General features: G+C 42.9%; 50 non-coding genes across 50 annotated transcripts in view; all 50 read right to left on the bottom strand.

The window, feature by feature from the left end:
• AC3HAE_009611 (transfer RNA alanine (anticodon UGC)) overlaps positions 1-64 on the bottom strand; it is a 72-nt gene extending 8 nt beyond the window's left edge. Inside the window, exon 1 of the tRNA in view lies at positions 1-64. This exon is cut by the window's left edge and continues 8 nt beyond it. This is a non-coding gene — a tRNA (tRNA-Ala).
• A 1,004-nt stretch (positions 65-1,068) lies between these two features.
• Positions 1,069-1,140, bottom strand: AC3HAE_009610 (transfer RNA alanine (anticodon CGC)). The gene has a single exon. It is a non-coding gene; the product is annotated as a tRNA-Ala (tRNA).
• A 705-nt stretch (positions 1,141-1,845) lies between these two features.
• AC3HAE_009608 (transfer RNA serine (anticodon CGA)) lies at positions 1,846-1,927 on the bottom strand. Its single transcript has one exon. It is a non-coding gene; the product is annotated as a tRNA-Ser (tRNA).
• Positions 1,928-2,263: 336 nt separating this feature from the next.
• AC3HAE_009607 (transfer RNA serine (anticodon UGA)) lies at positions 2,264-2,345 on the bottom strand. Its single transcript has one exon. It is a non-coding gene; the product is annotated as a tRNA-Ser (tRNA).
• Positions 2,346-3,015: 670 nt separating this feature from the next.
• On the bottom strand, positions 3,016-3,097 carry AC3HAE_009606 (transfer RNA serine (anticodon CGA)). Its single transcript has one exon. It is a non-coding gene; the product is annotated as a tRNA-Ser (tRNA).
• A 336-nt stretch (positions 3,098-3,433) lies between these two features.
• On the bottom strand, positions 3,434-3,515 carry AC3HAE_009605 (transfer RNA serine (anticodon UGA)). The gene has a single exon. It is a non-coding gene; the product is annotated as a tRNA-Ser (tRNA).
• Positions 3,516-4,043: 528 nt separating this feature from the next.
• AC3HAE_009604 (transfer RNA serine (anticodon CGA)) lies at positions 4,044-4,125 on the bottom strand. The gene has a single exon. It is a non-coding gene; the product is annotated as a tRNA-Ser (tRNA).
• A 336-nt stretch (positions 4,126-4,461) lies between these two features.
• AC3HAE_009603 (transfer RNA serine (anticodon UGA)) lies at positions 4,462-4,543 on the bottom strand. Its single transcript has one exon. It is a non-coding gene; the product is annotated as a tRNA-Ser (tRNA).
• A 528-nt stretch (positions 4,544-5,071) lies between these two features.
• On the bottom strand, positions 5,072-5,153 carry AC3HAE_009602 (transfer RNA serine (anticodon CGA)). Its single transcript has one exon. It is a non-coding gene; the product is annotated as a tRNA-Ser (tRNA).
• Positions 5,154-5,489: 336 nt separating this feature from the next.
• Positions 5,490-5,571, bottom strand: AC3HAE_009600 (transfer RNA serine (anticodon UGA)). The gene has a single exon. It is a non-coding gene; the product is annotated as a tRNA-Ser (tRNA).
• A 567-nt stretch (positions 5,572-6,138) lies between these two features.
• Positions 6,139-6,220, bottom strand: AC3HAE_009599 (transfer RNA serine (anticodon CGA)). Its single transcript has one exon. It is a non-coding gene; the product is annotated as a tRNA-Ser (tRNA).
• A 336-nt stretch (positions 6,221-6,556) lies between these two features.
• AC3HAE_009597 (transfer RNA serine (anticodon UGA)) lies at positions 6,557-6,638 on the bottom strand. Its single transcript has one exon. It is a non-coding gene; the product is annotated as a tRNA-Ser (tRNA).
• A 528-nt stretch (positions 6,639-7,166) lies between these two features.
• On the bottom strand, positions 7,167-7,248 carry AC3HAE_009596 (transfer RNA serine (anticodon CGA)). The gene has a single exon. It is a non-coding gene; the product is annotated as a tRNA-Ser (tRNA).
• A 336-nt stretch (positions 7,249-7,584) lies between these two features.
• Positions 7,585-7,666, bottom strand: AC3HAE_009595 (transfer RNA serine (anticodon UGA)). The gene has a single exon. It is a non-coding gene; the product is annotated as a tRNA-Ser (tRNA).
• Positions 7,667-8,233: 567 nt separating this feature from the next.
• On the bottom strand, positions 8,234-8,315 carry AC3HAE_009594 (transfer RNA serine (anticodon CGA)). The gene has a single exon. It is a non-coding gene; the product is annotated as a tRNA-Ser (tRNA).
• A 336-nt stretch (positions 8,316-8,651) lies between these two features.
• On the bottom strand, positions 8,652-8,733 carry AC3HAE_009593 (transfer RNA serine (anticodon UGA)). Its single transcript has one exon. It is a non-coding gene; the product is annotated as a tRNA-Ser (tRNA).
• A 528-nt stretch (positions 8,734-9,261) lies between these two features.
• Positions 9,262-9,343, bottom strand: AC3HAE_009592 (transfer RNA serine (anticodon CGA)). The gene has a single exon. It is a non-coding gene; the product is annotated as a tRNA-Ser (tRNA).
• A 336-nt stretch (positions 9,344-9,679) lies between these two features.
• Positions 9,680-9,761, bottom strand: AC3HAE_009591 (transfer RNA serine (anticodon UGA)). The gene has a single exon. It is a non-coding gene; the product is annotated as a tRNA-Ser (tRNA).
• A 567-nt stretch (positions 9,762-10,328) lies between these two features.
• AC3HAE_009590 (transfer RNA serine (anticodon CGA)) lies at positions 10,329-10,410 on the bottom strand. The gene has a single exon. It is a non-coding gene; the product is annotated as a tRNA-Ser (tRNA).
• Positions 10,411-10,746: 336 nt separating this feature from the next.
• AC3HAE_009588 (transfer RNA serine (anticodon UGA)) lies at positions 10,747-10,828 on the bottom strand. The gene has a single exon. It is a non-coding gene; the product is annotated as a tRNA-Ser (tRNA).
• A 528-nt stretch (positions 10,829-11,356) lies between these two features.
• AC3HAE_009586 (transfer RNA serine (anticodon CGA)) lies at positions 11,357-11,438 on the bottom strand. The gene has a single exon. It is a non-coding gene; the product is annotated as a tRNA-Ser (tRNA).
• A 336-nt stretch (positions 11,439-11,774) lies between these two features.
• AC3HAE_009585 (transfer RNA serine (anticodon UGA)) lies at positions 11,775-11,856 on the bottom strand. Its single transcript has one exon. It is a non-coding gene; the product is annotated as a tRNA-Ser (tRNA).
• Positions 11,857-12,384: 528 nt separating this feature from the next.
• On the bottom strand, positions 12,385-12,466 carry AC3HAE_009584 (transfer RNA serine (anticodon CGA)). Its single transcript has one exon. It is a non-coding gene; the product is annotated as a tRNA-Ser (tRNA).
• Positions 12,467-12,802: 336 nt separating this feature from the next.
• On the bottom strand, positions 12,803-12,884 carry AC3HAE_009583 (transfer RNA serine (anticodon UGA)). The gene has a single exon. It is a non-coding gene; the product is annotated as a tRNA-Ser (tRNA).
• Positions 12,885-13,494: 610 nt separating this feature from the next.
• AC3HAE_009582 (transfer RNA serine (anticodon CGA)) lies at positions 13,495-13,576 on the bottom strand. The gene has a single exon. It is a non-coding gene; the product is annotated as a tRNA-Ser (tRNA).
• Positions 13,577-13,912: 336 nt separating this feature from the next.
• AC3HAE_009581 (transfer RNA serine (anticodon UGA)) lies at positions 13,913-13,993 on the bottom strand. The gene has a single exon. It is a non-coding gene; the product is annotated as a tRNA-Ser (tRNA).
• A 528-nt stretch (positions 13,994-14,521) lies between these two features.
• On the bottom strand, positions 14,522-14,603 carry AC3HAE_009580 (transfer RNA serine (anticodon CGA)). Its single transcript has one exon. It is a non-coding gene; the product is annotated as a tRNA-Ser (tRNA).
• A 336-nt stretch (positions 14,604-14,939) lies between these two features.
• AC3HAE_009579 (transfer RNA serine (anticodon UGA)) lies at positions 14,940-15,021 on the bottom strand. The gene has a single exon. It is a non-coding gene; the product is annotated as a tRNA-Ser (tRNA).
• Positions 15,022-15,690: 669 nt separating this feature from the next.
• Positions 15,691-15,772, bottom strand: AC3HAE_009578 (transfer RNA serine (anticodon CGA)). Its single transcript has one exon. It is a non-coding gene; the product is annotated as a tRNA-Ser (tRNA).
• Positions 15,773-16,108: 336 nt separating this feature from the next.
• AC3HAE_009575 (transfer RNA serine (anticodon UGA)) lies at positions 16,109-16,190 on the bottom strand. The gene has a single exon. It is a non-coding gene; the product is annotated as a tRNA-Ser (tRNA).
• Positions 16,191-16,718: 528 nt separating this feature from the next.
• On the bottom strand, positions 16,719-16,800 carry AC3HAE_009574 (transfer RNA serine (anticodon CGA)). Its single transcript has one exon. It is a non-coding gene; the product is annotated as a tRNA-Ser (tRNA).
• A 336-nt stretch (positions 16,801-17,136) lies between these two features.
• On the bottom strand, positions 17,137-17,218 carry AC3HAE_009573 (transfer RNA serine (anticodon UGA)). The gene has a single exon. It is a non-coding gene; the product is annotated as a tRNA-Ser (tRNA).
• A 669-nt stretch (positions 17,219-17,887) lies between these two features.
• AC3HAE_009572 (transfer RNA serine (anticodon CGA)) lies at positions 17,888-17,969 on the bottom strand. The gene has a single exon. It is a non-coding gene; the product is annotated as a tRNA-Ser (tRNA).
• Positions 17,970-18,305: 336 nt separating this feature from the next.
• On the bottom strand, positions 18,306-18,387 carry AC3HAE_009571 (transfer RNA serine (anticodon UGA)). Its single transcript has one exon. It is a non-coding gene; the product is annotated as a tRNA-Ser (tRNA).
• A 528-nt stretch (positions 18,388-18,915) lies between these two features.
• On the bottom strand, positions 18,916-18,997 carry AC3HAE_009570 (transfer RNA serine (anticodon CGA)). The gene has a single exon. It is a non-coding gene; the product is annotated as a tRNA-Ser (tRNA).
• A 336-nt stretch (positions 18,998-19,333) lies between these two features.
• AC3HAE_009569 (transfer RNA serine (anticodon UGA)) lies at positions 19,334-19,415 on the bottom strand. Its single transcript has one exon. It is a non-coding gene; the product is annotated as a tRNA-Ser (tRNA).
• Positions 19,416-20,084: 669 nt separating this feature from the next.
• On the bottom strand, positions 20,085-20,166 carry AC3HAE_009568 (transfer RNA serine (anticodon CGA)). The gene has a single exon. It is a non-coding gene; the product is annotated as a tRNA-Ser (tRNA).
• Positions 20,167-20,502: 336 nt separating this feature from the next.
• AC3HAE_009567 (transfer RNA serine (anticodon UGA)) lies at positions 20,503-20,584 on the bottom strand. The gene has a single exon. It is a non-coding gene; the product is annotated as a tRNA-Ser (tRNA).
• Positions 20,585-21,253: 669 nt separating this feature from the next.
• Positions 21,254-21,335, bottom strand: AC3HAE_009566 (transfer RNA serine (anticodon CGA)). The gene has a single exon. It is a non-coding gene; the product is annotated as a tRNA-Ser (tRNA).
• A 336-nt stretch (positions 21,336-21,671) lies between these two features.
• AC3HAE_009563 (transfer RNA serine (anticodon UGA)) lies at positions 21,672-21,753 on the bottom strand. Its single transcript has one exon. It is a non-coding gene; the product is annotated as a tRNA-Ser (tRNA).
• Positions 21,754-22,281: 528 nt separating this feature from the next.
• On the bottom strand, positions 22,282-22,363 carry AC3HAE_009562 (transfer RNA serine (anticodon UGA)). Its single transcript has one exon. It is a non-coding gene; the product is annotated as a tRNA-Ser (tRNA).
• A 528-nt stretch (positions 22,364-22,891) lies between these two features.
• AC3HAE_009561 (transfer RNA serine (anticodon CGA)) lies at positions 22,892-22,973 on the bottom strand. Its single transcript has one exon. It is a non-coding gene; the product is annotated as a tRNA-Ser (tRNA).
• Positions 22,974-23,309: 336 nt separating this feature from the next.
• AC3HAE_009560 (transfer RNA serine (anticodon UGA)) lies at positions 23,310-23,391 on the bottom strand. The gene has a single exon. It is a non-coding gene; the product is annotated as a tRNA-Ser (tRNA).
• Positions 23,392-23,727: 336 nt separating this feature from the next.
• On the bottom strand, positions 23,728-23,809 carry AC3HAE_009559 (transfer RNA serine (anticodon UGA)). The gene has a single exon. It is a non-coding gene; the product is annotated as a tRNA-Ser (tRNA).
• Positions 23,810-24,337: 528 nt separating this feature from the next.
• On the bottom strand, positions 24,338-24,419 carry AC3HAE_009558 (transfer RNA serine (anticodon UGA)). The gene has a single exon. It is a non-coding gene; the product is annotated as a tRNA-Ser (tRNA).
• A 528-nt stretch (positions 24,420-24,947) lies between these two features.
• On the bottom strand, positions 24,948-25,029 carry AC3HAE_009557 (transfer RNA serine (anticodon CGA)). The gene has a single exon. It is a non-coding gene; the product is annotated as a tRNA-Ser (tRNA).
• Positions 25,030-25,365: 336 nt separating this feature from the next.
• On the bottom strand, positions 25,366-25,447 carry AC3HAE_009556 (transfer RNA serine (anticodon UGA)). Its single transcript has one exon. It is a non-coding gene; the product is annotated as a tRNA-Ser (tRNA).
• Positions 25,448-26,116: 669 nt separating this feature from the next.
• Positions 26,117-26,198, bottom strand: AC3HAE_009555 (transfer RNA serine (anticodon CGA)). The gene has a single exon. It is a non-coding gene; the product is annotated as a tRNA-Ser (tRNA).
• Positions 26,199-26,534: 336 nt separating this feature from the next.
• On the bottom strand, positions 26,535-26,616 carry AC3HAE_009553 (transfer RNA serine (anticodon UGA)). Its single transcript has one exon. It is a non-coding gene; the product is annotated as a tRNA-Ser (tRNA).
• Positions 26,617-27,145: 529 nt separating this feature from the next.
• AC3HAE_009551 (transfer RNA serine (anticodon CGA)) lies at positions 27,146-27,227 on the bottom strand. The gene has a single exon. It is a non-coding gene; the product is annotated as a tRNA-Ser (tRNA).
• Positions 27,228-27,392: the final 165 nt, after the last annotated feature.

Raw genomic sequence — 27,392 nt, 5'->3', positions numbered from 1 at the left:
CCGGGGATTGAACCCGGGGCCTCATACATGCAAAGCATGCGCTCTACCACTGAGCTAAATCCCCTTACAACACAACACAGTACATTTTAAACCTGCGTCAGGAGACGCTTTGGGTTTTCTCGTCCGTGGCATTCAGCACTTGGACATGACAACTACTGGTCTTCAGATCTATCAGACCTTTGAAGATTAACATCTCATGTCGGGAGAGCATGGTGTTAAAAACATTGGATGCTTGGACCTCATCCAGAAAAGGCCAGGGAGTGAAGACGTCGCCTCCTACATGCTAAGATTGACATATTTGCACTCAATTCACGCAGTGCCACCGTACGATGTGGCCACGCGTTGACGGAACTCGGGAATGGAAAAAGCTGCACAGGTGCAACCGTGCTTGGATCACATCTCGGAGATGGCAGGGATTGAACCTCAGGCCTTCTACATGAGAAGCATATGCTCTGCCGTTGAGAAACATCCCTTGTGTTACTTCAGTCGTACATCTGTACAACCGATTCCTGAAGCTTTGCTTAACGATAGAAGGGACAAGTAGGTCATCGACTGGCACTAGGGTATCGTACATTTCATAGAGACTGGGAGTTCAACCCAGGGTGTCCTATTTACAAGACAGGTGCTTTGACCAGCTAAGCCGCAGTACCACTTTTGATTTGTTCACTTGAGACACCAATGAAATATGTCTCATGTAGCGCGACCCGCTCATGTGTGAAGCCATCAGAACTGGCATCTAAAGGGATTCCAATTGAGTGGGGTACTTACATAACACAACGTACTGCTGTGATTAGAACCCTGCATCTTCTGTTGACTAGACAGTCACTATGACCAGCCACGCCACAGCACCACTCTCAGGTCAAGAGAAATGCTTCAGCAAATGATTGAGAATACAACGAAAGAGGCCTGCACTACCATGACATGTTTCTGTTGATCCTTTAAACAGTATAACGCATTACTGTTTAATCATTCATTAAACAGTAAATTTCAGCAATGTCACATGATCGGATAGTTGTTTACCTCTACAACTGATTTGGTCATAAAGATCGTTTTTCTCTTCCTATATTGTGGAGATGCCGGGGATTGAACCCGGGGCCTCATACATGCGAAGCATGCGCTCTACCACTGAGCTACATCCCCTTATTGTTCGTTGACCTACATCTCTACCATAAATATAGTAGTCTCACACTCTTGACAACAGCTTGCTTTGATCACATCTTAGTGATCGGATCTCAGCACTCATGAGAAGCTATACAGATGGGCCGATTACTTCAATTGTACGTGTGTGCAAGCGATACATGTAGCTTTGCTTAACGATACAAGGGTCAAAAATCTCAGCAGACAAGTATAGACAGGTCCCAAGGGACCTGGGGTAAATAAAAACGGCCCTTGATGCACAGTGAAACATCTGTTTCCAGCACTTCGTAGTGGTTGGTCAAATTTAAAAGACGCAAGCAATTATGATACATATTTTCCATAACAGATTTGCATGACTGCCACTGGATTAGTTTCGAATAAGATGCCGTTGGCAGAATTTGAACCGGCCCTGATAGAAACCACTGCATTTTGGATCTAAAGTCATTAGCTCTCTCTCGTCATGAGACTTTTGTAAAAGTAAACAGAGGGAATGTCTCTTGGTCAAGATGGATTACCCTTTGGCCTTTGACAATTACTAGGGCTTGTTGATTGGGTGATCTAGTCAAAAATCTCAGCAAACAAGTAGAGGCTTTAGAGAATGGTCAAAATCCAACGAAATCAGCCCTTACCCTGATCCAATAAGACTGGACGACGAAATCAGCCCTTACCCTGATCCAATAAGACTGGACGGGTTCCTTTGGTATGCGCCGCTGTGAGCAGGATTCGAACCTGCGCGGGGAAACCCCATTGGATTTCGAGTCCAACGCCTTAACCTCTCGGCCATCACAGCTCCTTCTGAAATAAATCAATGGGATTTTCTCGAAAACCATCCCGGATAACAAGCATTGAATATATAAGTTCCTAAACACACAGTAAAACATCAGATCTAACGTCCTCATAGAGGGATGTCAAATTGAAACCACAAATCCATTACTATCCATACTTTCCTTGACCTAATTAAATGTGCACTTTTGGATTGATTTAGAGTTGGCAGCTGTGAGCAAGATTTGAACATTCTCAGCGATACCACCATTGGATTTTGAGCACAACTTCTTACCCACAAAGCTTGGGCAGATCTACCTAAAGTCAAATTTGGAAACTCTCAGCATGTGATTTTATCACACAACGCTGTGAGCAGGATTTGAACCTGCGCGGGTAATACCCATTGGATTTCAAGTCCAACGCCTTAACCACTCGGCCATCACAGCTCAATTCACTGCTGTCCGAATGGCATTTCGTTCAAACAGTGTCCCAAGGGACCTGGGGTAAATAAAAACGGCCCCTTGATGCACAGTGAAACATCTGTTTCCAGCACTTCATAGTGGTTGGTCAAATTTAAAAGACAAGCAATTATGATACATATTTTCCATAACAGATTTGCATGACTGCTACTGGATTAGTTTCGAATAAGATGCCGTTGGCAGAATTTGAACCGGCCCTGATAGAAACCACTGCATTTTGGATCCAAAGTCATTAGCTCTCTCTCGTCATGAGACTTTTGTAAAAGTAAACAGAGGGAATGTCTCTTGGTCAAGATGGATTACCCTTTGGCCTTTGACAATTACTAGGGCTTGTTGATTGGGTGATCTAGTCAAAAATCTCAGCAGACAAGTATATGTGAAGGATTTGAGCCTTCGCTGTTCCCAGTGAGTTTCGAGTCTAATGCCTTAACCACTGGTCCATAACAGTTTCATGTTTTTGGTGAAGAATGGGATTATAGTGGTAAAAGGTTCCCAAATGACATGCAGCAATCAAAAGAAGGTCCTAAACACCCAGTAAAACAAGTGTTTTAACATCTTCATAAAGAATGGTCAAAATCCAACGAAATCAGCCCTTACCCTGATCCAATAAGACTGGACGGGTTCCTTTGGTATGCGCCGCTGTGAGCAGGATTCGAACCTGCGCGGGGAAACCCCATTGGATTTCGAGTCCAACGCCTTAACCTCTCGGCCATCACAGCTCCGTCTGAAATAAATCAATGGGATTTTCTCAAAAACCATCCCGGATAACAAGCATTGAATATATAAGTTCCTAAACACACAGTAAAACATCAGATCTAACGTCCTCATAGAGGGATGTCAAATTGAAACCACAAATCCATTACTATCCATACTTTCCTTAACCTAATTAAATGTTCACTTTTGGATTGATTTAGAGTTGGCAGCTGTGAGCAAGATTTGAACATTCTCAGCGATACCACCATTGGATTTTGAGCACAACTTCTTACCCACAAAGCTTGGGCAGATCTACCTAAAGTCAAATTTGGAAACTCTCAGCATGTGATTTTATCACACAACGCTGTGAGCAGGATTTGAACCTGCGCGGGTAATACCCATTGGATTTCAAGTCCAACGCCTTAACCACTCGGCCATCACAGCTCAATTCACTGCTGTCCGAATGGCATTTCGTTCAAACAGTGTCCCAAGGGACCTGGGGTAAATAAAAACGGCCCTTGATGCACAGTGAAACATCTGTTTCCAGCACTTCATAGTGGTTGGTCAAATTTAAAAGACAAGCAATTATGATACATATTTTCCATAACAGATTTGCATGACTGTCACTGGATTAGTTTTGAATAAGATGCCGTTGGCAGAATTTGAACCGGCCCTGATAGAAACCACTGCATTTTGGATCTAAAGTCATTAGCTCTCTCTCGTCATGAGACTTTTGTAAAAGTAAACAGAGGGAATGACTCTTGGTCAAGATGGATTACCCTTTGGCCTTTGACAATTAGTAGGGCTTGTTGATTGGGTGATCTAGTCAAAAATCTCAGCAGACAAGTAGAGGCTTTAGAGAATGGTCAAAGTCCAACGAAATCAGCCCTTACCCTGATCCAATAAGACTGGACGACGAAATCAGCCCTTACCCTGATCCAATTAGATTGGACGGGTTCCTTTGGTATGCGCCGCTGTGAGCAGGATTCGAACCTGCGCGGGGAAACCCCATTGGATTTCGAGTCCAACGCCTTAACCTCTCGGCCATCACAGCTCCTTCTGATGAAAAACAATGGGATTTTCTCAAAAACCATCCCAGATAACAAGCATTGAATATAGAAGTTCCTAAACACACAGTAAAACATCAGATCTAACGTCCTCATAGAGGGATGTCAAATTGAAACCACAAATCCATTACTATCCATACTTTCCTTGACCTAATTAAATGTGCACTTTTGGATTGATTTAGAGTTGGCAGCTGTGAGCAAGATTTGAACATTCTCAGCGATACCACCATTGGATTTTGAGCACAACTTCTTACCCACAAAGCTTGGGCAGATCTACCTAAAGTCAAATTTGGAAACTCTCAGCATGTGATTTTATCACACAACGCTGTGAGCAGGATTTGAACCTGCACGGGTAATACCCATTGGATTTCAAGTCCAACACCTTAACCACTCGGCCATCACAGCTCAATTCACTGCTGTCCGAATGGCATTTCGTTCAAACAGTGTCCCAAGGGACCTGGGGTAAATAAAAACGGCCCTTGATGCACAGTGAAACATCTGTTTCCAGCACTTCATAGTGGTTGGTCAAATTTAAAAGACAAGCAATTATGATACATATTTTCCATAACAGATTTGCATGACTGCTACTGGATTAGTTTCGAATAAGATGCCGTTGGCAGAATTTGAACCGGCCCTGATAGAAATCACTGCATTTTGGATCCAAAGTCATTAGCTCTCTCTCGTCATGAGACTTTTGTAAAAGTAAACAGAGGGAATGTCTCTTGGTCAAGATGGATTACCCTTTGGCCTTTGACAATTACTAGGGCTTGTTGATTGGGTGATCTAGTCAAAAATCTCAGCAGACAAGTAGAGGCTTTAGAGAATGGTCAAAGTCCAACGAAATCAGCCCTTACCCTGATCCAATAAGACTGGACGACGAAATCAGCCCTTACCCTGATCCAATAAGACTGGACGGGTTCCTTTGGTATGCGCCGCTGTGAGCAGGATTCGAACCTGCGCGGGGAAACCCCATTGGATTTCGAGTCCAACGCCTTAACCTCTCGGCCATCACAGCTCCTTCTGAAATAAATCAATGGGATTTTCTCGAAAACCATCCCGGATAACAAGCATTGAATATATAAGTTCCTAAACACACAGTAAAACATCAGATCTAACGTCCTCATAGAGGGATGTCAAATTGAAACCACAAATCCATTACTATCCATACTTTCCTTGACCTAATTAAATGAGCACTTTTGGATTGATTTAGAGTTGGCAGCTGTGAGCAAGATTTGAACATTCTCAGCGATACCACCATTGGATTTTGAGCACAACTTCTTACCCACAAAGCTTGGGCAGATCTACCTAAAGTCAAATTTGGAAACTCTCAGCATGTGATTTTATCACACAACGCTGTGAGCAGGATTTGAACCTGCGCGGGTAATACCCATTGGATTTCAAGTCCAACGCCTTAACCACTCGGCCATCACAGCTCAATTCACTGCTGTCCGAATGGCATTTCGTTCAAACAGTGTCCCAAGGGACCTGGGGTAAATAGAAACGGCCCTTGATGCACAGTGAAACATCTGTTTCCAGCACTTCATAGTGGTTGGTCAAATTTAAAAGACAAGCAATTATGATACATATTTTCCATAACAGATTTGCATGACTGCTACTGGATTAGTTTCGAATAAGATGCCGTTGGCAGAATTTGAACCGGCCCTGATAGAAACCACTGCATTTTGGATCCAAAGTCATTAGCTCTCTCTCGTCATGAGACTTTTGTAAAAGTAAACAGAGGGAATGTCTCTTGGTCAAGATGGATTACCCTTTGGCCTTTGACAATTACTAGGGCTTGTTGATTGGGTGATCTAGTCAAAAATCTCAGCAGACAAGTAGAGGCTTTAGAGAATGGTCAAAGTCCAACGAAATCAGCCCTTACCCTGATCCAATAAGACTGGACGACGAAATCAGCCCTTACCCTGATCCAATAAGACTGGACGACGAAATCAGCCCTTACCCTGATCCAATAAGACTGGACGGGTTCCTTTGGTATGCGCCGCTGTGAGCAGGATTCGAACCTGCGCGGGGAAACCCCATTGGATTTCGAGTCCAACGCCTTAACCTCTCGGCCATCACAGCTGCTTCTGAAATAAATCAATGGGATTTTCTCGAAAACCATCCCGGATAACAAGCATTGAATATATAAGTTCCTAAACACACAGTAAAACATCAGATCTAACGTCCTCATAGAGGGATGTCAAATTGAAACCACAAATCCATTACTATCCATACTTTCCTTGACCTAATTAAATGTGCACTTTTGGATTGATTTAGAGTTGGCAGCTGTGAGCAAGATTTGAACATTCTCAGCGATACCACCATTGGATTTTGAGCACAACTTCTTACCCACAAAGCTTGGGCAGATCTACCTAAAGTCAAATTTGGAAACTCTCAGCATGTGATTTTATCACACAACGCTGTGAGCAGGATTTGAACCTGCGCGGGTAATACCCATTGGATTTCAAGTCCAACGCCTTAACCACTCGGCCATCACAGCTCAATTCACTGCTGTCCGAATGGCATTTCGTTCAAACAGTGTCCCAAGGGACCTGGGGTAAATAAAAACGGCCCTTGATGCACAGTGTAACATCTGTTTCCAGCACTTCATAGTGGTTGGTCAAATTTAAAAGACAAGCAATTATGATACACATTTTCCATAACAGATTTGCATGACTGCTACTGGATTAGTTTCGAATAAGATGCCGTTGGCAGAATTTGAACCGGCCCTGATAGAAACCACTGCATTTTGGATCTAAAGTCATTAGCTCTCTCTCGTCATGAGACTTTTGTAAAAGTAAACAGAGGGAATGTCTCTTGGTCAAGATGGATTACCCTTTGGCCTTTGACAATTACTAGGGCTTGTTGATTGGGTGATCTAGTCAAAAATCTCAGCAAACAAGTAGAGGCTTTAGAGAATGGTCAAAATCCAACGAAATCAGCCCTTACCCTGATCCAATAAGACTGGACGACGAAATCAGCCCTTACCCTGATCCAATAAGACTGGACGGGTTCCTTTGGTATGCGCCGCTGTGAGCAGGATTCGAACCTGCGCGGGGAAACCCCATTGGATTTCGAGTCCAACGCCTTAACCTCTCGGCCATCACAGCTCCTTCTGAAATAAATCAATGGGATTTTCTCGAAAACCATCCCGGATAACAAGCATTGAATATATAAGTTCCTAAACACACAGTAAAACATCAGATCTAACGTCCTCATAGAGGGATGTCAAATTGAAACCACAAATCCATTACTATCCATACTTTCCTTGACCTAATTAAATGTGCACTTTTGGATTGATTTAGAGTTGGCAGCTGTGAGCAAGATTTGAACATTCTCAGCGATACCACCATTGGATTTTGAGCACAACTTCTTACCCACAAAGCTTGGGCAGATCTACCTAAAGTCAAATTTGGAAACTCTCAGCATGTGATTTTATCACACAACGCTGTGAGCAGGATTTGAACCTGCGCGGGTAATACCCATTGGATTTCAAGTCCAACGCCTTAACCACTCGGCCATCACAGCTCAATTCACTGCTGTCCGAATGGCATTTCGTTCAAACAGTGTCCCAAGGGACCTGGGGTAAATAGAAACGGCCCTTGATGCACAGTGAAACATCTGTTTCCAGCACTTCATAGTGGTTGGTCAAATTTAAAAGACAAGCAATTATGATACATATTTTCCATAACAGATTTGCATGACTGCTACTGGATTAGTTTCGAATAAGATGCCGTTGGCAGAATTTGAACCGGCCCTGATAGAAACCACTGCATTTTGGATCCAAAGTCATTAGCTCTCTCTCGTCATGAGACTTTTGTAAAAGTAAACAGAGGGAATGTCTCTTGGTCAAGATGGATTACCCTTTGGCCTTTGACAATTACTAGGGCTTGTTGATTGGGTGATCTAGTCAAAAATCTCAGCAGACAAGTAGAGGCTTTAGAGAATGGTCAAAGTCCAACGAAATCAGCCCTTACCCTGATCCAATAAGACTGGACGACGAAATCAGCCCTTACCCTGATCCAATAAGACTGGACGACGAAATCAGCCCTTACCCTGATCCAATAAGACTGGACGGGTTCCTTTGGTATGCGCCGCTGTGAGCAGGATTCGAACCTGCGCGGGGAAACCCCATTGGATTTCGAGTCCAACGCCTTAACCTCTCGGCCATCACAGCTGCTTCTGAAATAAATCAATGGGATTTTCTCGAAAACCATCCCGGATAACAAGCATTGAATATATAAGTTCCTAAACACACAGTAAAACATCAGATCTAACGTCCTCATAGAGGGATGTCAAATTGAAACCACAAATCCATTACTATCCATACTTTCCTTGACCTAATTAAATGTGCACTTTTGGATTGATTTAGAGTTGGCAGCTGTGAGCAAGATTTGAACATTCTCAGCGATACCACCATTGGATTTTGAGCACAACTTCTTACCCACAAAGCTTGGGCAGATCTACCTAAAGTCAAATTTGGAAACTCTCAGCATGTGATTTTATCACACAACGCTGTGAGCAGGATTTGAACCTGCGCGGGTAATACCCATTGGATTTCAAGTCCAACGCCTTAACCACTCGGCCATCACAGCTCAATTCACTGCTGTCCGAATGGCATTTCGTTCAAACAGTGTCCCAAGGGACCTGGGGTAAATAAAAACGGCCCTTGATGCACAGTGTAACATCTGTTTCCAGCACTTCATAGTGGTTGGTCAAATTTAAAAGACAAGCAATTATGATACACATTTTCCATAACAGATTTGCATGACTGCTACTGGATTAGTTTCGAATAAGATGCCGTTGGCAGAATTTGAACCGGCCCTGATAGAAACCACTGCATTTTGGATCTAAAGTCATTAGCTCTCTCTCGTCATGAGACTTTTGTAAAAGTAAACAGAGGGAATGTCTCTTGGTCAAGATGGATTACCCTTTGGCCTTTGACAATTACTAGGGCTTGTTGATTGGGTGATCTAGTCAAAAATCTCAGCAAACAAGTAGAGGCTTTAGAGAATGGTCAAAATCCAACGAAATCAGCCCTTACCCTGATCCAATAAGACTGGACGACGAAATCAGCCCTTACCCTGATCCAATAAGACTGGACGGGTTCCTTTGGTATGCGCCGCTGTGAGCAGGATTCGAACCTGCGCGGGGAAACCCCATTGGATTTCGAGTCCAACGCCTTAACCTCTCGGCCATCACAGCTCCTTCTGAAATAAATCAATGGGATTTTCTCGAAAACCATCCCGGATAACAAGCATTGAATATATAAGTTCCTAAACACACAGTAAAACATCAGATCTAACGTCCTCATAGAGGGATGTCAAATTGAAACCACAAATCCATTACTATCCATACTTTCCTTGACCTAATTAAATGTGCACTTTTGGATTGATTTAGAGTTGGCAGCTGTGAGCAAGATTTGAACATTCTCAGCGATACCACCATTGGATTTTGAGCACAACTTCTTACCCACAAAGCTTGGGCAGATCTACCTAAAGTCAAATTTGGAAACTCTCAGCATGTGATTTTATCACACAACGCTGTGAGCAGGATTTGAACCTGCGCGGGTAATACCCATTGGATTTCAAGTCCAACGCCTTAACCACTCGGCCATCACAGCTCAATTCACTGCTGTCCGAATGGCATTTCGTTCAAACAGTGTCCCAAGGGACCTGGGGTAAATAGAAACGGCCCTTGATGCACAGTGAAACATCTGTTTCCAGCACTTCATAGTGGTTGGTCAAATTTAAAAGACAAGCAATTATGATACATATTTTCCATAACAGATTTGCATGACTGCTACTGGATTAGTTTCGAATAAGATGCCGTTGGCAGAATTTGAACCGGCCCTGATAGAAACCACTGCATTTTGGATCCAAAGTCATTAGCTCTCTCTCGTCATGAGACTTTTGTAAAAGTAAACAGAGGGAATGTCTCTTGGTCAAGATGGATTACCCTTTGGCCTTTGACAATTACTAGGGCTTGTTGATTGGGTGATCTAGTCAAAAATCTCAGCAGACAAGTAGAGGCTTTAGAGAATGGTCAAAGTCCAACGAAATCAGCCCTTACCCTGATCCAATAAGACTGGACGACGAAATCAGCCCTTACCCTGATCCAATAAGACTGGACGACGAAATCAGCCCTTACCCTGATCCAATAAGACTGGACGGGTTCCTTTGGTATGCGCCGCTGTGAGCAGGATTCGAACCTGCGCGGGGAAACCCCATTGGATTTCGAGTCCAACGCCTTAACCTCTCGGCCATCACAGCTGCTTCTGAAATAAATCAATGGGATTTTCTCGAAAACCATCCCGGATAACAAGCATTGAATATATAAGTTCCTAAACACACAGTAAAACATCAGATCTAACGTCCTCATAGAGGGATGTCAAATTGAAACCACAAATCCATTACTATCCATACTTTCCTTGACCTAATTAAATGTGCACTTTTGGATTGATTTAGAGTTGGCAGCTGTGAGCAAGATTTGAACATTCTCAGCGATACCACCATTGGATTTTGAGCACAACTTCTTACCCACAAAGCTTGGGCAGATCTACCTAAAGTCAAATTTGGAAACTCTCAGCATGTGATTTTATCACACAACGCTGTGAGCAGGATTTGAACCTGCGCGGGTAATACCCATTGGATTTCAAGTCCAACGCCTTAACCACTCGGCCATCACAGCTCAATTCACTGCTGTCCGAATGGCATTTCGTTCAAACAGTGTCCCAAGGGACCTGGGGTAAATAAAAACGGCCCTTGATGCACAGTGTAACATCTGTTTCCAGCACTTCATAGTGGTTGGTCAAATTTAAAAGACAAGCAATTATGATACACATTTTCCATAACAGATTTGCATGACTGCTACTGGATTAGTTTCGAATAAGATGCCGTTGGCAGAATTTGAACCGGCCCTGATAGAAACCACTGCATTTTGGATCTAAAGTCATTAGCTCTCTCTCGTCATGAGACTTTTGTAAAAGTAAACAGAGGGAATGTCTCTTGGTCAAGATGGATTACCCTTTGGCCTTTGACAATTACTAGGGCTTGTTGATTGGGTGATCTAGTCAAAAATCTCAGCAAACAAGTAGAGGCTTTAGAGAATGGTCAAAATCCAACGAAATCAGCCCTTACCCTGATCCAATAAGACTGGACGACGAAATCAGCCCTTACCCTGATCCAATAAGACTGGACGGGTTCCTTTGGTATGCGCCGCTGTGAGCAGGATTCGAACCTGCGCGGGGAAACCCCATTGGATTTCGAGTCCAACGCCTTAACCTCTCGGCCATCACAGCTCCTTCTGAAATAAATCAATGGGATTTTCTCGAAAACCATCCCGGATAACAAGCATTGAATATATAAGTTCCTAAACACACAGTAAAACATCAGATCTAACGTCCTCATAGAGGGATGTCAAATTGAAACCACAAATCCATTACTATCCATACTTTCCTTGACCTAATTAAATGTGCACTTTTGGATTGATTTAGAGTTGGCAGCTGTGAGCAAGATTTGAACATTCTCAGCGATACCACCATTGGATTTTGAGCACAACTTCTTACCCACAAAGCTTGGGCAGATCTACCTAAAGTCAAATTTGGAAACTCTCAGCATGTGATTTTATCACACAACGCTGTGAGCAGGATTTGAACCTGCGCGGGTAATACCCATTGGATTTCAAGTCCAACGCCTTAACCACTCGGCCATCACAGCTCAATTCACTGCTGTCCGAATGGCATTTCGTTCAAACAGTGTCCCAAGGGACCTGGGGTAAATAAAAACGGCCCTTGATGCACAGTGAAACATCTGTTTCCAGCACTTCATAGTGGTTGGTCAAATTTAAAAGACAAGCAATTATGATACATATTTTCCATAACAGATTTGCATGACTGCTACTGGATTAGTTTCGAATAAGATGCCGTTGGCAGAATTTGAACCGGCCCTGATAGAAACCACTGCATTTTGGATCCAAAGTCATTAGCTCTCTCTCGTCATGAGACTTTTGTAAAAGTAAACAGAGGGAATGTCTCTTGGTCAAGATGGATTACCCTTTGGCCTTTGACAATTACTAGGGCTTGTTGATTGGGTGATCTAGTCAAAAATCTCAGCAGACAAGTAGAGGCTTTAGAGAATGGTCAAAGTCCAACGAAATCAGCCCTTACCCTGATCCAATAAGACTGGACGACGAAATCAGCCCTTACCCTGATCCAATAAGACTGGACGGGTTCCTTTGGTATGCGCCGCTGTGAGCAGGATTCGAACCTGCGCGGGGAAACCCCATTGGATTTCGAGTCCAACGCCTTAACCTCTCGGCCATCACAGCTCCTTCTGAAATAAATCAATGGGATTTTCTCGAAAACCATCCCGGATAACAAGCATTGAATATATAAGTTCCTAAACACACAGTAAAACATCAGATCTAACGTCCTCATAGAGGGATGTCAAATTGAAACCACAAATCCATTACTATCCATACTTTCCTTGACCTAATTAAATGAGCACTTTTGGATTGATTTAGAGTTGGCAGCTGTGAGCAAGATTTGAACATTCTCAGCGATACCACCATTGGATTTTGAGCACAACTTCTTACCCACAAAGCTTGGGCAGATCTACCTAAAGTCAAATTTGGAAACTCTCAGCATGTGATTTTATCACACAACGCTGTGAGCAGGATTTGAACCTGCGCGGGTAATACCCATTGGATTTCAAGTCCAACGCCTTAACCACTCGGCCATCACAGCTCAATTCACTGCTGTCCGAATGGCATTTCGTTCAAACAGTGTCCCAAGGGACCTGGGGTAAATAGAAACGGCCCTTGATGCACAGTGAAACATCTGTTTCCAGCACTTCATAGTGGTTGGTCAAATTTAAAAGACAAGCAATTATGATACATATTTTCCATAACAGATTTGCATGACTGCTACTGGATTAGTTTCGAATAAGATGCCGTTGGCAGAATTTGAACCGGCCCTGATAGAAACCACTGCATTTTGGATCCAAAGTCATTAGCTCTCTCTCGTCATGAGACTTTTGTAAAAGTAAACAGAGGGAATGTCTCTTGGTCAAGATGGATTACCCTTTGGCCTTTGACAATTACTAGGGCTTGTTGATTGGGTGATCTAGTCAAAAATCTCAGCAGACAAGTAGAGGCTTTAGAGAATGGTCAAAGTCCAACGAAATCAGCCCTTACCCTGATCCAATAAGACTGGACGACGAAATCAGCCCTTACCCTGATCCAATAAGACTGGACGACGAAATCAGCTGAGATCCAATAAGATCTCAGCTGATCTCAGCTGAGATCCAATAATCACCCTGATCCAATAAGACTGGACGGGTTCCTTTGGTATGCGCCGCTGTGAGCAGGATTCGAACCTGCGCGGGGAAACCCCATTGGATTTCGAGTCCAACGCCTTAACCTCTCGGCCATCACAGCTGCTTCTGAAATAAATCAATGGGATTTTCTCGAAAACCATCCCGGATAACAAGCATTGAATATATAAGTTCCTAAACACACAGTAAAACATCAGATCTAACGTCCTCATAGAGGGATGTCAAATTGAAACCACAAATCCATTACTATCCATACTTTCCTTGACCTAATTAAATGTGCACTTTTGGATTGATTTAGAGTTGGCAGCTGTGAGCAAGATTTGAACATACTCAGCGATACCACCATTGGATTTTGAGCACAACTTCTTACCCACAAAGCTTGGGCAGATCTACCTAAAGTCAAATTTGGAAACTCTCAGCATGTGATTTTATCACACAACGCTGTGAGCAGGATTTGAACCTCGCGGGTAATACCCATTGGATTTCAAGTCCAACGCCTTAACCACTCGGCCATCACAGCTCAATTCACTGCTGTCCGAATGGCATTTCGTTCAAACAGTGTCCCAAGGGACCTGGGGTAAATAAAAACGGCCCTTGATGCACAGTGTAACATCTGTTTCCAGCACTTCATAGTGGTTGGTCAAATTTAAAAGACAAGCAATTATGATACACATTTTCCATAACAGATTTGCATGACTGCTACTGGATTAGTTTCGAATAAGATGCCGTTGGCAGAATTTGAACCGGCCCTGATAGAAACCACTGCATTTTGGATCCAAAGTCATTAGCTCTCTCTCGTCATGAGACTTTTGTAAAAGTAAACAGAGGGAATGTCTCTTGGTCAAGATGGATTACCCTTTGGCCTTTGACAATTACTAGGGCTTGTTGATTGGGTGATCTAGTCAAAAATCTCAGCAGACAAGTAGAGGCTTTAGAGAATGGTCAAAGTCCAACGAAATCAGCCCTTACCCTGATCCAATAACACTGGACGACGAAATCAGCCCTTACCCTGATCCAATAAGATTGGACGGGTTCCTTTGGTATGCGCCGCTGTGAGCAGGATTCGAACCTGCGCGGGGAAACCCCATTGGATTTCGAGTCCAACGCCTTAACCTCTCGGCCATCACAGCTCCTTCTGATGAAAAACAATGGGATTTTCTCAAAAACCATCCCAGATAACACGCATTGAATATAGAAGTTCCTAAACACACAGTAAAACATCAGTTCTAACGTCCTCATAGAGGGATGTCAAAATGAAATGACACATCCATTACTATCCATACTTTCCTTAAACTAATTAAATGAGCACTTTTGGATTGATTTAGAGTTGGCAGCTGTGAGCAAGATTTGAACATTCTCAGCGACACCACCATTGGATTTTGAGCACAACTTCTTACCCACAAAGCTTAGGCAGATCTACCTAAAGTCAAAATTGGAAACTCTCAGCATGTGAATTCAACACACAACGCTGTGAGCAGGATTTGAACCTGCGCGGGTAATACCCATTGGATTTCAAGTCCAACGCCTTAACCACTCGGCCATCACAGCTCAATTCACTGCTGTCCGAATGGCATTTCGTTCAAACAGAGTCCCAAGGGACCTGGGGTAAATAAAAACGGCCCTTGATGCACAGTGAAACATCTGTTTCCAGCACTTCATAGTGGTTGGTCAAATTTAAAAGACAAGCAATTATGATACATATTTTCCTTAACAGATTTGCATGACTGCTACTGGATTAGTTTCGAATAAGATGCCGTTGGCAGAATTTGAACCGGCCCTCATAGAAACCACTGCATTTTGGATCCAAAGTCATTAGCTCTCTCTCGTCATGAGACTTTTGTAAAAGTAAACAGAGGGAATGTCTCTTGGTCAAGATGGATTACCCTTTGGCCTTTGACAATTACTAGGGCTTGTTGATTGGGTGATGTAGTCAAAAATCTCAGCAGACAAGTATATGTGAAGGATTTGAGCCTTCGCTGTTCCCAGTGAGTTTCGAGTCTAATGCCTTAACCACTGGTCCATAACAGTTTCATGTTTTTGGTGAAAAATGGGATTATAGTGGTAAAAGGTTCCCAAATGACATGCAGCAATCAAAAGAAGGTCCTAAACACCCAGTAAAACAAGTGTTTTAACATCTTCATAAAGAATGGTCAAAATCCAACGAAATCAGCCCTTACCCTGATCCAATAAGACTGGACGGGTTCCTTTGGTATGCGCCGCTGTGAGCAGGATTCGAACCTACGCGGGGAAACCCCATTGGATTTCGAGTCCAACGCCTTAACCTCTCGGCCATCACAGCTCCTTCTGAAATAAATCAATGGGATTTTCTCGAAAACCATCCCAGATAACAATCATTGAATATATAAGTTCCTAAACACACAGTAAAGCATCAGATCTAACGTCCTCATAGAGGGATGTCAAATTGAAACCACAAATCCATTACTATCCATACTTTCCTTGACCTAATTAAATGAGCACTTTTGGATTGATTTAGAGTTGGCAGCTGTGAGCAAGATTTGAACATTCTCAGCGATACCACCATTGGATTTTGAGCACAACTTCTTACCCACAAAGCTTGGGCAGATCTACCTAAAGTCAAATTTGGAAACTCTCAGCATGTGATTTTATCACACAACGCTGTGAGCAGGATTTGAACCTGCGCGGGTAATACCCATTGGATTTCAAGTCCAACGCCTTAACCACTCGGCCATCACAGCTCAATTCACTGCTGTCCGAATGGCATTTCGTTCAAACAGTGTCCCAAGGGACCTGGGGTAAATAGAAACGGCCCTTGATGCACAGTGAAACATCTGTTTCCAGCACTTCATAGTGGTTGGTCAAATTTAAAAGACAAGCAATTATGATACATATTTTCCATAACAGATTTGCATGACTGCTACTGGATTAGTTTCGAATAAGATGCCGTTGGCAGAATTTGAACCGGCCCTGATAGAAACCACTGCATTTTGGATCCAAAGTCATTAGCTCTCTCTCGTCATGAGACTTTTGTAAAAGTAAACAGAGGGAATGTCTCTTGGTCAAGATGGATTACCCTTTGGCCTTTGACAATTACTAGGGCTTGTTGATTGGGTGATCTAGTCAAAAATCTCAGCAGACAAGTAGAGGCTTTAGAGAATGGTCAAAGTCCAACGAAATCAGCCCTTACCCTGATCCAATAAGACTGGACGACGAAATCAGCCCTTACCCTGATCCAATAAGATTGGACGGGTTCCTTTGGTATGCGCCGCTGTGAGCAGGATTCGAACCTGCGCGGGGAAACCCCATTGGATTTCGAGTCCAACGCCTTAACCTCTCGGCCATCACAGCTCCTACTGATGAAAAACAATGGGATTTTCTCAAAAACCATCCCAGATAACAAGCATTGAATATAGAAGTTCCTAAACACACAGTAAAACATCAGTTCTAACGTCCTCATAGAGGGATGTCAAATTGAAATGACACATCCATTACTATCCATACTTTCCTTGACCTAATTAAATGAGCACTTTTGGATTGATTTAGAGTTGGCAGCTGTGAGCAAGATTTGAACATTCTCAGCGACACCACCATTGGATTTTGAGCACAACTTCTTACCCACAAAGCTTAGGCAGATCTACCTAAAGTCAAAATTTGAAACTCTCAGCATGTGAATTCAACACACAACGCTGTGAGCAGGATTTGAACCTGCGCGGGTAATACCCATTGGATTTCAAGTCCAACGCCTTAACCACTCGGCCATCACAGCTCAATTCACTGCTGTCCGAATGGCATTTCGTTCAAACAGAGTCCCAAGGGACCTGGGGTAAATAAAAACGGCCCTTGATGCACAGTGAAACATCTGTTTCCAGCACTTCATAGTGGTTGGTCAAATTTAAAAGACAAGCAATTATGATACATATTTTCCTTAACAGATTTGCATGACTGCTACTGGATTAGTTTCGAATAAGATGCCGTTGGCAGAATTTGAACCGGCCCTCATAGAAACCACTGCATTTTGGATCCAAAGTCATTAGCTCTCTCTCGTCATGAGACTTTTGTAAAAGTAAACAGAGGGAATGTCTCTTGGTCAAGATGGATTACCCTTTGGCCTTTGACAATTACTAGGGCTTGTTGATTGGGTGATGTAGTCAAAAATCTCAGCAGACAAGTATATGTGAAGGATTTGAGCCTTCGCTGTTCCCAGTGAGTTTCGAGTCTAATGCCTTAACCACTGGTCCATAACAGTTTCATGTTTTTGGTGAAAAATGGGATTATAGTGGTAAAAGGTTCCCAAATGACATGCAGCAATCAAAAGAAGGTCCTAAACACCCAGTAAAACAAGTGTTTTAACATCTTCATAAAGAATGGTCAAAATCCAACGAAATCAGCCCTTACCCTGATCCAATAAGACTGGACGGGTTCCTTTGGTATGCGCCGCTGTGAGCAGGATTCGAACCTGCGCGGGGAAACCCCATTGGATTTCGAGTCCAACGCCTTAACCTCTCGGCCATCACAGCTCCTTCTGAAATAAATCAATGGGATTTTCTCGAAAACCATCCCAGATAACAATCATTGAATATATAAGTTCCTAAACACACAGTAAAGCATCAGATCTAACGTCCTCATAGAGGGATGTCAAATTGAAACCACAAATCCATTACTATCCATACTTTCCTTGACCTAATTAAATGAGCACTTTTGGATTGATTTAGAGTTGGCAGCTGTGAGCAAGATTTGAACATTCTCAGCGATACCACCATTGGATTTTGAGCACAACTTCTTACCCACAAAGCTTGGGCAGATCTACCTAAAGTCAAATTTGGAAACTCTCAGCATGTGATTTTATCACACAACGCTGTGAGCAGGATTTGAACCTGCGCGGGTAATACCCATTGGATTTCAAGTCCAACGCCTTAACCACTCGGCCATCACAGCTCAATTCACTGCTGTCCGAATGGCATTTCGTTCAAACAGTGTCCCAAGGGACCTGGGGTAAATAGAAACGGCCCTTGATGCACAGTGAAACATCTGTTTCCAGCACTTCATAGTGGTTGGTCAAATTTAAAAGACAAGCAATTATGATACATATTTTCCATAACAGATTTGCATGACTGCTACTGGATTAGTTTCGAATAAGATGCCGTTGGCAGAATTTGAACCGGCCCTGATAGAAACCACTGCATTTTGGATCCAAAGTCATTAGCTCTCTCTCGTCATGAGACTTTTGTAAAAGTAAACAGAGGGAATGTCTCTTGGTCAAGATGGATTACCCTTTGGCCTTTGACAATTACTAGGGCTTGTTGATTGGGTGATCTAGTCAAAAATCTCAGCAGACAAGTAGAGGCTTTAGAGAATGGTCAAAGTCCAACGAAATCAGCCCTTACCCTGATCCAATAAGACTGGACGACGAAATCAGCCCTTACCCTGATCCAATAAGATTGGACGGGTTCCTTTGGTATGCGCCGCTGTGAGCAGGATTCGAACCTGCGCGGGGAAACCCCATTGGATTTCGAGTCCAACGCCTTAACCTCTCGGCCATCACAGCTCCTTCTGATGAAAAACAATGGGATTTTCTCAAAAACCATCCCAGATAACAAGCATTGAATATAGAAGTTCCTAAACACACAGTAAAACATCAGTTCTAACGTCCTCATAGAGGGATGTCAAATTGAAATGACACATCCATTACTATCCATACTTTCCTTGACCTAATTAAATGAGCACTTTTGGATTGATTTAGAGTTGGCAGCTGTGAGCAAGATTTGAACATTCTCAGCGACACCACCATTGGATTTTGAGCACAACTTCTTACCCACAAAGCTTAGGCAGATCTACCTAAAGTCAAAATTGGAAACTCTCAGCATGTGAATTCAACACACAACGCTGTGAGCAGGATTTGAACCTGCGCGGGTAATACCCATTGGATTTCAAGTCCAACGCCTTAACCACTCGGCCATCACAGCTCAATTCACTGCTGTCCGAATGGCATTTCGTTCAAACAGAGTCCCAAGGGACCTGGGGTAAATAAAAACGGCCCTTGATGCACAGTGAAACATCTGTTTCCAGCACTTCATAGTGGTTGGTCAAATTTAAAAGACAAGCAATTATGATACATATTTTCCTTAACAGATTTGCATGACTGCTACTGGATTAGTTTCGAATAAGATGCCGTTGGCAGAATTTGAACCGGCCCTCATAGAAACCACTGCATTTTGGATCCAAAGTCATTAGCTCTCTCTCGTCATGAGACTTTTGTAAAAGTAAACAGAGGGAATGTCTCTTGGTCAAGATGGATTACCCTTTGGCCTTTGACAATTACTAGGGCTTGTTGATTGGGTGATGTAGTCAAAAATCTCAGCAGACAAGTATATGTGAAGGATTTGAGCCTTCGCTGTTCCCAGTGAGTTTCGAGTCTAATGCCTTAACCACTGGTCCATAACAGTTTCATGTTTTTGGTGAAAAATGGGATTATAGTGGTAAAAGGTTCCCAAATGACATGCAGCAATCAAAAGAAGGTCCTAAACACCCAGTAAAACAAGTGTTTTAACATCTTCATAAAGAATGGTCAAAATCCAACGAAATCAGCCCTTACCCTGATCCAATAAGACTGGACGGGTTCCTTTGGTATGCGCCGCTGTGAGCAGGATTCGAACCTGCGCGGGGAAACCCCATTGGATTTCGAGTCCAACGCCTTAACCTCTCGGCCATCACAGCTCCTTCTGAAATAAATCAATGGGATTTTCTCGAAAACCATCCCAGATAACAATCATTGAATATATAAGTTCCTAAACACACAGTAAAGCATCAGATCTAACGTCCTCATAGAGGGATGTCAAATTGAAACCACAAATCCATTACTATCCATACTTTCCTTGACCTAATTAAATGAGCACTTTTGGATTGATTTAGAGTTGGCAGCTGTGAGCAAGATTTGAACATTCTCAGCGATACCACCATTGGATTTTGAGCACAACTTCTTACCCACAAAGCTTGGGCAGATCTACCTAAAGTCAAATTTGGAAACTCTCAGCATGTGATTTTATCACACAACGCTGTGAGCAGGATTTGAACCTGCGCGGGTAATAGCCATTGGATTTCAAGTCCAACGCCTTAACCACTCGGCCATCACAGCTCAATTCACTGCTGTCCGAATGGCATTTCGTTCAAACAGTGTCCCAAGGGACCTGGGGTAAATAGAAACGGCCCTTGATGCACAGTGAAACATCTGTTTCCAGCACTTCATAGTGGTTGGTCAAATTTAAAAGACAAGCAATTATGATACATATTTTCCATAACAGATTTGCATGACTGCTACTGGATTAGTTTCGAATAAGATGCCGTTGGCAGAATTTGAACCGGCCCTGATAGAAACCACTGCATTTTGGATCCAAAGTCATTAGCTCTCTCTCGTCATGAGACTTTTGTAAAAGTAAACAGAGGGAATGTCTCTTGGTCAAGATGGATTACCCTTTGGCCTTTGACAATTACTAGGGCTTGTTGATTGGGTGATGTAGTCAAAAATCTCAGCAGACAAGTATATGTGAAGGATTTGAGCCTTCGCTGTTCCCAGTGAGTTTCGAGTCTAATGCCTTAACCACTGGTCCATAACAGTTTCATGTTTTTGGTGAAAAATGGGATTATAGTGGTAAAAGGTTCCCAAATGACATGCAGCAATCAAAAGAAGGTCCTAAACACCCAGTAAAACAAGTGTTTTAACATCTTCATAAAGAATGGTCAAAATCCAACGAAATCAGCCCTTACCCTGATCCAATAAGACTGGACGGGTTCCTTTGGTATGCGCCGCTGTGAGCAGGATTCGAACCTGCGCGGGGAAACCCCATTGGATTTCGAGTCCAACGCCTTAACCTCTCGGCCATCACAGCTCCTTCTGAAATAAATCAATGGGATTTTCTCGAAAACCATCCCAGATAACAATCATTGAATATATAAGTTCCTAAACACACAGTAAAGCATCAGATCTAACGTCCTCATAGAGGGATGTCAAATTGAAACCACAAATCCATTACTATCCATACTTTCCTTGACCTAATTAAATGAGCACTTTTGGATTGATTTAGAGTTGGCAGCTGTGAGCAAGATTTGAACATTCTCAGCTATACCACCATTGGATTTTGAGCACAACTTCTTACCCACAAAGCTTGGGCAGATCTACCTAAAGTCAAATTTGGAAACTCTCAGCATGTGATTTTATCACACAACGCTGTGAGCAGGATTTGAACCTGCGCGGGTAATACCCATTGGATTTCAAGTCCAACGCCTTAACCACTCGGCCATCACAGCTCAATTCACTGCTGTCCGAATGGCATTTCGTTCAAACAGTGTCCCAAGGGACCTGGGGTAAATAAAAACGGCCCTTGATGCACAGTGAAACATCTGTTTCCAGCACTTCATAGTGGTTGGTCAAATTTAAAAGACAAGCAATTATGATACATATTTTCCATAACAGATTTGCATGACTGCTACTGGATTAGTTTCGAATAAGATGCCGTTGGCAGAATTTGAACCGGCCCTGATAGAAACCACTGCATTTTGGATCCAAAGTCATTAGCTCTCTCTCATCATGAGACTTTTGTAAAAGTAAACAGAGGGAATGTCTCTTGGTCAAGATGGATTACCCTTTGGCCTTTGACAATTACTAGGGCTTGTTGATTGGGTGATCTAGTCAAAAATCTCAGCAGACAAGTAGAGGCTTTAGAGAATGGTCAAAGTCCAACGAAATCAGCCCTTAGCCTGATCCAATAAGACTGGACGACGAAATCAGCCCTTACCCTGATCCAATAAGATTGGACGGGTTCCTTTGGTATGCGCCGCTGTGAGCAGGATTCGAACCTGCGCGGGGAAACCCCATTGGATTTCAAGTCCAACGCCTTAACCACTCGGCCATCACAGCTCAATTCACTGCTGTCCGAATGGCATTTCGTTCAAACAGTGTCCCAAGGGACCTGGGGTAAATAAAAACGGCCCTTGATGCACAGTGAAACATCTGTTTCCAGCACTTCATAGTGGTTGGTCAAATTTAAAAGACAAGCAATTATGATACATATTTTCCATAACAGATTTGCATGACTGCTACTGGATTAGTTTCGAATAAGATGCCGTTGGCAGAATTTGAACCGGCCCTGATAGAAACCACTGCATTTTGGATCCAAAGTCATTAGCTCTCTCTCGTCATGAGACTTTTGTAAAAGTAAACAGAGGGAATGTCTCTTGGTCAAGATGGATTACCCTTTGGCCTTTGACAATTACTAGGGCTTGTTGATTGGGTGATCTAGTCAAAAATCTCAGCAGACAAGTAGAGGCTTTAGAGAATGGTCAAAGTCCAACGAAATCAGCCCTTACCCTGATCCAATAAGACTGGACGACGAAATCAGCCCTTACCCTGATCCAATAAGATTGGACGGGTTCCTTTGGTATGCGCCGCTGTGAGCAGGATTCGAACCTGCGCGGGGAAACCCCATTGGATTTCGAGTCCATCGCCTTAACCTCTCGGCCATCACAGCTCCTTCTGATGAAAAACAATGGGATTTTCTCGAAAACCATCCCAGATAACAAGCATTGAATATATAAGTTCCTAAACACACAGTAAAACATCAGTTCTAACGTCCTCATAGAGGGATGTCAAATTGAAATCACACATCCATTACTATCCATACTTTCCTTGACCTAATTAAATGTGCACTTTTGGATTGATTTAGAGTTGGCAGCTGTGAGCAAGATTTGAACATTCTCAGCGACACCACCATTGGATTTTGAGCACAACTTCTTACCCACAAAGCTTAGGCAGATCTACCTAAAGTCAAAATTGGAAACTCTCAGCATGTGAATTCAACACACAACGCTGTGAGCAGGATTTGAACCTGCGCGGGTAATACCCATTGGATTTCAAGTCCAACGCCTTAACCTCTCGGCCATCACAGCTCCTTCTGAAATAAATCAATGGGATTTTCTCGAAAACCATCCCAGATAACAATCATTGAATATATAAGTTCCTAAACACACAGTAAAGCATCAGATCTAACGTCCTCATAGAGGGATGTCAAATTGAAACCACAAATCCATTACTATCCATACTTTCCTTGACCTAATTAAATGAGCACTTTTGGATTGATTTAGAGTTGGCAGCTGTGAGCAAGATTTGAACATTCTCAGCGATACCACCATTGGATTTTGAGCACAACTTCTTACCCACAAAGCTTGGGCAGATCTACCTAAAGTCAAATTTGGAAACTCTCAGCATGTGATTTTATCACACAACGCTGTGAGCAGGATTTGAACCTGCGCGGGTAATACCCATTGGATTTCAAGTCCAACGCCTTAACCACTCGGCCATCACAGCTCAATTCACTGCTGTCCGAATGGCATTTCGTTCAAACAGTGTCCCAAGGGACCTGGGGTAAATAAAAACGGCCCTTGATGCACAGTGAAACATCTGTTTCCAGCACTTCATAGTGGTTGGTCAAATTTAAAAGACAAGCAATTATGATACATATTTTCCATAACAGATTTGCATGACTGCTACTGGATTAGTTTCGAATAAGATGCCGTTGGCAGAATTTGAACCGGCCCTGATAGAAACCACTGCATTTTGGATCCAAAGTCATTAGCTCTCTCTCATCATGAGACTTTTGTAAAAGTAAACAGAGGGAATGTCTCTTGGTCAAGATGGATTACCCTTTGGCCTTTGACAATTACTAGGGCTTGTTGATTGGGTGATCTAGTCAAAAATCTCAGCAGACAAGTAGAGGCTTTAGAGAATGGTCAAAGTCCAACGAAATCAGCCCTTAGCCTGATCCAATAAGACTGGACGACGAAATCAGCCCTTACCCTGATCCAATAAGATTGGACGGGTTCCTTTGGTATGCGCCGCTGTGAGCAGGATTCGAACCTGCGCGGGGAAACCCCATTGGATTTCAAGTCCAACGCCTTAACCACTCGGCCATCACAGCTCAATTCACTGCTGTCCGAATGGCATTTCGTTCAAACAGTGTCCCAAGGGACCTGGGGTAAATAAAAACGGCCCTTGATGCACAGTGAAACATCTGTTTCCAGCACTTCATAGTGGTTGGTCAAATTTAAAAGACAAGCAATTATGATACATATTTTCCATAACAGATTTGCATGACTGCTACTGGATTAGTTTCGAATAAGATGCCGTTGGCAGAATTTGAACCGGCCCTGATAGAAACCACTGCATTTTGGATCCAAAGTCATTAGCTCTCTCTCGTCATGAGACTTTTGTAAAAGTAAACAGAGGGAATGTCTCTTGGTCAAGATGGATTACCCTTTGGCCTTTGACAATTACTAGGGCTTGTTGATTGGGTGATCTAGTCAAAAATCTCAGCAGACAAGTAGAGGCTTTAGAGAATGGTCAAAGTCCAACGAAATCAGCCCTTACCCTGATCCAATAAGACTGGACGACGAAATCAGCCCTTACCCTGATCCAATAAGATTGGACGGGTTCCTTTGGTATGCGCCGCTGTGAGCAGGATTCGAACCTGCGCGGGGAAACCCCATTGGATTTCGAGTCCATCGCCTTAACCTCTCGGCCATCACAGCTCCTTCTGATGAAAAACAATGGGATTTTCTCGAAAACCATCCCAGATAACAAGCATTGAATATATAAGTTCCTAAACACACAGTAAAACATCAGTTCTAACGTCCTCATAGAGGGATGTCAAATTGAAATCACACATCCATTACTATCCATACTTTCCTTGACCTAATTAAATGTGCACTTTTGGATTGATTTAGAGTTGGCAGCTGTGAGCAAGATTTGAACATTCTCAGCGACACCACCATTGGATTTTGAGCACAACTTCTTACCCACAAAGCTTAGGCAGATCTACCTAAAGTCAAAATTGGAAACTCTCAGCATGTGAATTCAACACACAACGCTGTGAGCAGGATTTGAACCTGCGCGGGTAATACCCATTGGATTTCAAGTCCAACGCCTTAACCACTCGGCCATCACAGCTCAATTCACTGCTGTCCGAATGGCATTTCGTTCAAACAGAGTCCCAAGGGACCTGGGGTAAATAAAAACGGCCCTTGATGCACAGTGAAACATCTGTTTCCAGCACTTCATAGTGGTTGGTCAAATTTAAAAGACAAGCAATTATGATACATATTTTCCATAACAGATTTGCATGACTGCTACTGGATTAGTTTCGAATAAGATGCCGTTGGCAGAATTTGAACCGGCCCTGATAGAAACCACTGCATTTTGGATCCAAAGTCATTAGCTCTCTCTCGTCATGAGACTTTTGTAAAAGTAAACAGAGGGAATGTCTCTTGGTCAAGATGGATTACCCTTTGGCCTTTGACAATTACTAGGGCTTGTTGATTGGGTGATCTAGTCAAAAATCTCAGCAGACAAGTATATGTGAAGGATTTGAGCCTTCGCTGTTCCCAGTGAGTTTCGAGTCTAATGCCTTAACCACTGGTCCATAACAGTTTCATGTTTTTGGTGAAAAATGGGATTATAGTGGGAAAAGGTTCCCAAATGACATGCAGCAATCAAAAGAAGGTCCTAAACACCCAGTAAAACAAGTGTTTTAACATCTTCATAAAGAATGGTCAAAATGCAACGAAATCAGCCCTTACCCTGATCCAATAAGACTGGACGGGTTCCTTTGGTATGCGCCGCTGTGAGCAGGATTCGAACCTGCGCGGGGAAACCCCATTGGATTTCGAGTCCAACGCCTTAACCTCTCGGCCATCACAGCTCCTTCTGAAATAAATCAATGGGATTTTCTCGAAAACCATCCCAGATAACAATCATTGAATATATAAGTTCCTAAACACACAGTAAAGCATCAGATCTAACGTCCTCATAGAGGGATGTCAAATTGAAACCACAAATCCATTACTATCCATACTTTCCTTGACCTAATTAAATGAGCACTTTTGGATTGATTTAGAGTTGGCAGCTGTGAGCAAGATTTGAACATTCTCAGCGATACCACCATTGGATTTTGAGCACAACTTCTTACCCACAAAGCTTGGGCAGATCTACCTAAAGTCAAATTTGGAAACTCTCAGCATGTGATTGTATCACACAACGCTGTGAGCAGGATTTGAACCTGCGCGGGTAATACCCATTGGATTTCAAGTCCAACGCCTTAACCACTCGGCCATCACAGCTCAATTCACTGCTGTCCGAATGGCATTTCGTTCAAACAGTGTCCCAAGGGACCTGGGGTAAATAAAAACGGCCCTTGGTGCACAGTGAAACATCTGTTTCCAGCACTTCATAGTGGTTGGTCAAATTTAAAAGACAAGCAATTATGATACATATTTTCCAATAACAGATTTGCATGACTGCTACTGGATTAGTTTCGAATAAGATGCCGTTGGCAGAATTTGAACCGGCCCTGATAGAAACCACTGCATTTTGGATCCAAAGTCATTAGCTCTCTCTCGTCATGAGACTTTTGTAAAAGTAAACAGAGGGAATGTCTCTTGGTCAAGATGGATTACCCTTTGGCCTTTGACAATTACTAGGGCTTGTTGATTGGGTGATCTAGTCAAAAATCTCAGCAGACAAGTAGAGGCTTTAGAGAATGGTCAAAGTCCAACGAAATCAGCCCTTACCCTGATCCAATAAGACTGGACGACGAAATCAGCCCTTACCCTGATCCAATAAGATTGGATGGGTTCCTTTGGTATGCGCCGCTGTGAGCAGGATTCGAACCTGCGTGGGGAAACCCCATTGGATTTCGAGTCCAACGCCTTAACCTCTCGGCCATCACAGCTCCTTCTGATAAAAAACAATGGGATTTTTTCAAAAACCATCCCAGATAACAAGCATTGAATATAGAAGTTCCTAAACACACAGTAAAACATCAGTTCTAACGTCCTCATAGAGGGATGTCAAATTGAAATGACACATCCATTACTATCCATACTTTCCTTGACCT

The sequence above is a fragment of the Micromesistius poutassou genome (assembly GCF_964030765.1).
Source record: "Micromesistius poutassou genome assembly, chromosome: 2".
NCBI classification, from domain to species: domain Eukaryota; kingdom Metazoa; phylum Chordata; class Actinopteri; order Gadiformes; family Gadidae; genus Micromesistius; species Micromesistius poutassou.
This window is presented reverse-complemented; position numbering and strand designations above follow the sequence as displayed.